Raw genomic sequence first — 7,775 nt, 5'->3', positions numbered from 1 at the left:
TTTCGTGGGTTCGAAAGAGAAGAACGTGCCATTCATTGTTTCAAAGTGAGTTTTGTTTAAATGACTCGATCCCGTGAGAACACTTCATGTAAACTCTTGTCCTTTGGGGCCGTTCTCTTGGAATGAACGCGATCGTTCGCATGTCAGCAGACAACCGGAGTTCTTCAGGCCAGGTGTACATTATTAGCATAACACAAAAGCGCAGTACGGAGAAACAGTATGGCGCGCGCTACCGTTCATTCATTCATTCATTCATTCATTCATTACCACTGCGCTGTTCCTAATTCCAAACTCCTTTCATGCGTTTCCATGGCAACCGTGAAGCAAGAAAAGGCGTGAAAATGCCACTTCTTGTTCGAGCGTGTACCCCTGGCATAATTTGTTCAATAAAATTACTGTCATTATTCTCGTGCATGCTTTCACCTGCCTAATTAAATTTAAACACTGCCTAAGTTTCAGCACGAGACAAAAGTGTAGATTTTTTTAAAATGATCCATATTCCAGCATTTAATTAATTAAGCCACTTTTGAGAATTAAGTCAATCTGAAAATAAACGTGAAAACTTACACATGCAAAAGTATGAGCTGAGTGCCTGGTAGGCAGAGTTTAACCAAAATTGTTCTTTCATCTTGACCAAACTACACCGCCAGAGAAACCCTTATTGGACCTGTGTCAGCACCCCTATGTCAAACGCATCGAACAGCAGCCTATTCAGAACAAAATGTGTCCAAACCACAGGTGCGGTCAGTTTAAGGCAATGTTTTCCACTGCGGTGTTAGAATACCCATTGTTGGAATCTCAGGGTGAACTGAAACCGTTGGACAGTCCAGTTTGGATTACAAGATGACGTACACATTACATATTAACTTAAATGATAATTATTCGGTAATTATTGGGTGGACGTATGCATGTAGTGTTTGTCTCTCCAGGTCTTATTTATATGAAATAGCTTCCTTGGTAAGTGTCCAGTCATGAGTGAGACAAGCATCTTTTTATGGCTAAACCGAACGCCAGCTGGCAAAAGTCCATGGCAAGCAATAGTGAACCTCTGAGCAAAAATACGTTTTAAGATTCTAGTGCGCCATATGCACGTGCTTCATTGGCCAAGGTGACGCACAAAAAGTAGGCTAAAATGATAAACACTTTTTTTTTTAATTAACATTTAAGGTTATATTTGAAAGCAAACAGCAGTATTCGCCTTTAGTCCTTCCATTTTAGGTCGTCTGAAATCGTGTTAAATGGCATATATTTTTAAAAAATGTGACAGCTCCGAAATTAAAAGGATACTCAAATCCCCATTGCGCAAGATGCTCTCCTGTTTTGTGAAACCTCGATGTAGGTTCGTCTGCAGCGAAACTTGTGTAGTGCCGTGCTTTGATTAGAAGGAAAATAAGCGTTTTGTGAAATTTAATGGCATATTGAACTATTTATTGTATTGCTGTTACTAAGATCATGCGCCTGACAAAATTGTTTACGTTAACCAAAGCGTTGGTGTATTTCTTCGGAAATTAAAAGAACATCTGAACGTCATAGCCTGTTTACGGTCAAACCTAATGTCGGAAATGTGTTCTAAAAACTTGTGTCAGTCGAGCAAAGGTCAAAATATGTTCAGAAACTATGCCCTTCACGCGCAAAAAGTGTGCGCGAGAACAGCGCGCTAACCAGCGATACAATTTAAATAAAAAGCGAGACACGCGCACATACCTCTGCTTAGAGAGTCGCTCCAGCCTTCCGGTCAAACGGAAAGATATTCAATTACATTCTCTGTTACGGAGGAGGGACGGCTTTGTGTTTGTGGCTCGTCTGTACAGGTATCGCCGTCCGAAAGGATGTTCTAGTACTCGCGCCGCTGTGCAGTACCTGGCAACGCGACCTCTAATGGACGAATGGCAGGCAGTCTTCAACGCAGCGGCTCTTGACAATAACACCGAGAGTCACGCTACACCTGTGTGGGCTTTCTGGCACGCAAAGGCAATGTCGCACCACCCTCCCAAAAAAAAATAAAATTTAAGTCAAAATCGAATTCATTCTCCCAAATACTGAGCTGGATGTTTAAAATAACATAGCTGATGTTGGCAACATCTTGGATTTTACATTATTAGCCTAGGTCATTGTAGACAAAATAATTTTCTGACGGAAGTCTGAGTAATCTGTCATAAAAAGGAGTTTTTAGACGTCCGTAATCACACAACATTATAGCCTACGTTTTTATCATATTTGCAAGGGTCGTTTTGTGATTGGCCGGTAGTTGTAGCCTACGCAGAATTCACTGATAAAAATGAGGGTAATTAGAAACTAAACAAAGGATGGGTGGAATAAATTAACCCACAATTATATCTGGTTATGTGGTTGTGCGTTTGCGTGATTTTATGCCTTTTTTATATTAACCCTTGAGGGGCATCACCAAGGGGATAGCCTATAATTTACAATGGACAATACATTCCAGTGACGTCAACAAAGAACCTAATTAATGTTGTTAATTAGTGTGGATAATGGACACTGACCAGGATCTCTCACTCCCGGTTCAATTACTGCCAGTACCCTTTATGTCACAAAACCCAGGGTGAATCGTAATTGTTAAGCGTGGTATGTTAACCGGGAGCTTTCGGAAAGCATGCTGATCTCTGTGGTGAAAATATGATACCCGTCAACACCCGCTGTTTGTTGAATCGGTAAACCTCCCGAAAGCCGAAATTCTAGACGACCGGCCTCCTCTGCTCTTAAGAGATATATATTAACGTGCATAGAGGGAAATCAAGGGGCATAACTATAAATATCCTGCGAGACAATTGGCCGACAACGTTAGATATATAAAAGGGGGCAGAAAATTGGATTCGGTAATAGAGTATGCAAAGATTATTGTGAGTTGCCCTGTAGACATGGAAACATTTACTCTGTATTATCAGCCCACTTCCAAACGTGTACGTGTTTTTTTTTTTTTTTACATTTTTTTATTACTGTTATTTAGTGAACTGGCTTGTGTTTCAGGATTAGGTTGTAGCCTATATTCTGCCAATTCCATCTCAGCTTGAAGACTAGGCTACAGTTTAGAAATAAACAACAACAACAAATGACTTTGTAATGATATATCTATAATCCATGCATGTTCTGAAATAACACTTTTCTAAATGAATATATGCAAACCCATCTGTATGAACACGCAACAGATTTACAAACCATATTGCTCAAACATATAGGCCAATGATATGTTAGCATGTGGTGTTAAGAGGGCTCAAGAGGATCTGTGTGTGTGTACGTGTGAGAGAGAGAGAGACAGAGAGACAGAGAGAGAGAGACATCGACTCACTCCAGAGATGTTGCAGAACGTCAGGAGTAAATAATTTCATCCCTCCAGGAGTGGCCTTTGGAAAAAGGCCCCCTCGGCCCCAGAGCAGTCAGCTGGTGGTGCCGATGGGGGGTTAATTGCATTTCCCAGACGCTGCTGCCTCTCCTCCAGCTCGGCCTCGGGCTGGAGCTTTTTTTTTTTTGTGCAGTTCTCCCGTGCTCAGCGTTGGCCTGGAACCCGTCCCAGCGCACAGAGCTCGTGGGCGGACAGGCGAAGGTTTTCGCTGCCTGCTGGGTAATGGCGGAGCGGCGACGCGCCAAATCCCGCGCCGACAGCAGGGGGGTGTTATGGGTAAATAAGTTCTTTGTTGCGCCGACCGGCGCGCAGGAAGGCGAGTCGTTGGAGGTCAGCGCGGAAGGTAATTTTTCTCTCGATTTACGCCGCTGGAGGCGGGCGTGCTCAATTTTACGGGAGATTACCGAGGAAATTGGGTTCCATGAAAAAAAAAACAACCAAACGACCAAAATGACTCATGGTCCAACCGCACAGGCCCAACAGTGCTCAGGTTCAGGAGCCAGGGCTCGGGCGAAAGACTTGATTCTAGACTCAGATGCAATACTCAGACTCAGAATTCAGATATATGACTCACATATACTTGTCAAAGGAAGGAATCAATTACAGGCCCCAGATACAGTACTCAAATTCAGATAATGGTCTTAGATGTCATCATCAATGGGAGGAATCCATTCGGAGGCAGGCTTGATGCAGTGTTGTATAAGGTCAGCTTGCACCTACGATGCTTATTTTTTTCTAAGAAATCTGGATACTCAGGTTGAGGAATTGATGTTCAAAAACTGCAATATCAATCATCAGAAAGATAGAAAGTCTCTGAATGATTTTCATGTGTGGCTTGGATTAAGAAAAAAAGGATTAAATAACCTTCATATTGATCATTAACAACCTCAACCTCATCCACAGGTGTTTTGCTTTAATGAGCAGTGGTGCAGGAATGGAATTCACAGCTCGTTAAGTCTTGTTAATTAATCTATCAGGGCCTATCTGGCCCCCTGCACCTACCTCTCTATTTTAAGATCATGGTCTATAAAGCCATATGAAAGATTAATACAAAATTATTCTTATTATTATTAATAATAATAATAATAATAATAATTATTATTATTATTATTATTATTATTATAATAACAGTATAACAACCTAATGGGTCAATTGCAGTATTCTGAGCTGGAGTCTCGGGTTTAAACCCCCTGGACCACAGAACTGCTTTACAACTGGAAAAGCTAATCCTTAGCACGCTACAATTTACCCGATATGACATGCACAGTGCCTCTCGGTGTCGGTTGGCTTCTTTTTAAACCGAATCAACCCGTTACGTTTCTGGGCTGGTGCCATGTCGTTTCATGGTCTTAGTCCCTACCGCTACTCCGGCTTGCTCTTCAAACAGTGCTATTTTTACTGCGTGAGGCTAGATCATGAGTCACAATCAGCCAGCCGCAGAAAGTGTATGAAAGGCACGCAAGGCACGACGATTCATCGGCTCTGCGTGAAATCTTGGCATTTATCAAAAAAAAGAAGAAAACTCATTCCCGGCAGCCTACGCGATGCACGTGTGTGCGCGTGCGCTTCTGGGTCTGTCCAAGTCCGACCGTTCTGGCATTCCACAGTCGGTGCCCCGTGTTTACTGGCCTGAGTATTTCCCCGTTCCGTGTGACAGTCTTTTTTTTAAAAATTTTTTTAACGTTTATCACTTGAATTTAAAAACCTTAAAAACATCCGATAGGGGTGGGGAGTGTGGGCAATTTGAGATCCTGTAATCCTGTTATGACTTTCAGTGGGGCAAACAGAGGAATAGACCGTTAAAGATACCCAAGCTGCTTCATATTTGTAGATCGCGGCACAAAAATATACTGCTATATCTGACCCAACATATTATAGAGTAACAGCCATTGGGCAGTACTCTGGGAAGCATAAAGCAGAGGAGGAGGAGGAACCCTGTTGATTTATTCTTAAAGAGCTCGGTAGAAACTGGGCCATTAAGACAAACCATCTGTGAAACTCAATCAGGGCTTTCAGTTAAATCCTGATGAAGTCATTATCAGACAAATCTGTGAGGCTTACCTGAAAACATTAACAAAATTAACAAATTCACTGTATATACAGAGAGAGAGAGAGAGAGAGAGAAAGAGAGAAAGAGAGATGGTGGGTGAGGAACAGCATACCTGCTCATCTGGAACGGCAGCGAATAAGGAGAGAGAGAGAGAGAGAGCAGAGAGGGAATTGGAGAATGAAATACAATGGTGATGATCTAGACTTTCCCAGGCGATCCAGGCCTTCCACCTGAAAACATTTTTTTTGCATATTATTCTATCCAGACTCCAATACCAGCACTCAGACACAGATCCAAAAAGTACACATGTACCGCACATATGCATATGTACGACTGAATATGTATATATTTTTTTCCAAATCATTTGTTGAAGAAGCTCATCTCTGTAATTTGGTAAATCAAAGGCTATGTTCCACCCACGTTCCCTTTGCCATGACAGGCAGCTATTTGTGCCGCCTCTGGCTATTATTAGACTAAAGATAACCTGTCACCATCACCATCACAGAGATCCACACGGAGTGCTCTCCCTCATTTTCAGTTTGTCAGGAGCGAGCGTTTGATCTCATGCATAAAAGATGAAACGGGGGAGATTCTGGAGGGGAAGAGGGGAGCGACGTCGGGGAATAAGAGGGAGCCGGAGAGGAGAGGGAGAAGGGCACGCTGCTGGGGCGAAACCCGGAGAGGCCCCGGAAAAAAAAAAGTGGGAGGGGAGACGGGAACGTCAGAGACGGTGACATTCCGGCATCGTTCCCAACCAGGTGACGGGCTTTGGAAATAAGCTAATGGGACGCACCCATGCACTCTGAGTCAGTCGAGAGAGAAGTGTGTGTGTGTGTGTGTGTGTGTGTGTGTGTGCGCATGTGTACATAATATAGACCGATACAGTCCATGTATGTGCACGTTTATGTGCGTTTGAGTGTTTCGCATGCTGCGTGCGTACGCTATTGATTTTTTTTTCACTTTGAGATCGCAGATGTGTGACTAATCTCTTAACCTGTGATTAAGTCAGCTCTGCGGCTCTCCCTTTCCCCCCTGAGAAGCATTAATCAGCCAATCTTCTGCTCTTCACCAGAGGCCAGTAATCAGCATCTGCTTGTCCTGGGGAGAGGTAACCAGCGCAAGTGCATTAACTCAGACACGATCGGAATCGCAACCTCTCCTGTCAAGTTCAGCGCAATCTCAGTCCCCTCTGCAAAGGTCAACTCCACAGACCTGCAGCGGAGGGACTCTATTCTTTTTCTGTCCCTTGCACACACACACACACACACGCAAAAAACTAATGATAATCGTTAAACAGAGGGTAGAAATGCATGCTGGGCAATCCAAGGGAACAGAGCGGTTGCCATCCCTACTGTGGGTACCAGGAGGACTGCAGAAGGCATTGGGGGAGGGGGGGGGGGCCCAGCAGGCTAGAGACCAATTGGACAAAAATCACACATTACCCTCGTAATCAGGGACTCATTAAGAGGGGGGCACGCTGGGCCACTCACAGGAGCCCGTAACACGGTGGGAGATTATTTTGTACCGGTACAGCCTGTCAAAAACCGTCCCTCAACCTGAGACCAGGTCCTGCAGCAACACAGGCGCGACGCATCTGTAACAGAGCAGAGCTGAAGACAAGCATGTTCTACAGCAGTAGATCACCCGTGACACTGCTATGAACACTCGCTGCATTACAGTCATAGATAATCTGTAACATTGTTATTAAACACTGTTACTGCATTAGCAAGTCCAAGAGTATTTTCAATGTTTGTCCCTTGGGAGTGAAATGCATTGTTTATTTGCAAAAAAAATATAAAAATTTACCATAGAAACAAGTAAGTTCACCTCACCTTTTCTGTCACATTCAAGGGCATTCGGGTTCTGTTTTCGTCAGGAGGTGAAAGCAGTAGACGAACATTCCGGTCCTCAGAATTCAGAGCCCTCCACGGCAGCAGGACGTGTCCTTCACCTGGTCCGCACATCTGGAGAAAAGGCAGCGCCCGTCCCACCAGCGAGGGTCCCACTGATGTTCCCATCCTTGGTTCAGAGCCTTTTGTCAGCCCTTTTTGAAGAGCAGGTCTTTTGGAATGCTCTTTCAAAATTCTAAGTCACCTGTTCTGGAACTCAGTTTTTCTAGATTTAAATTACCGGTAGTGACTGTTACATCAGCATTGGAACGTTCAGGTAAGAACATTCTGAACACATATTTGTGATCTTACACCTTAAAGGGGAATTTCACTACAAAACACATATGAGCTTATTTTATTTTTAATTTCCTTCTAATGAATGTGTCAACCTTCATTTTTCAGATTAGTTATGTCCTTTTGTTAATATTTTACGATGTTTTGTTGCTTACCTTTACAAATTCAGGAAGTAGTCCTA

General features: G+C 43.4%; 1 protein-coding gene across 1 annotated transcript in view; it reads right to left on the bottom strand.

Moving 5' to 3' along the window:
- LOC118229565 (A-kinase anchor protein SPHKAP-like) overlaps positions 1-2,249 on the bottom strand; it is a 14,343-nt gene extending 12,094 nt beyond the window's left edge. The window contains exon 1 of the mRNA XM_035421623.1: positions 1,705-2,249. The gene's annotated coding sequence lies outside the window, so the exon portion shown is untranslated. The remainder of the gene's footprint in view (positions 1-1,704) is intronic.
- Between the last annotated feature and the right edge of the window lie 5,526 nt (positions 2,250-7,775).

Source organism: Anguilla anguilla, chromosome 6, assembly GCF_013347855.1.
Source record: "Anguilla anguilla isolate fAngAng1 chromosome 6, fAngAng1.pri, whole genome shotgun sequence".
Taxonomy (NCBI): domain Eukaryota; kingdom Metazoa; phylum Chordata; class Actinopteri; order Anguilliformes; family Anguillidae; genus Anguilla; species Anguilla anguilla.
The sequence above is the reverse complement of the archived record's forward strand: the minus strand, read 5'-3'. Positions and strand labels throughout refer to the sequence as shown.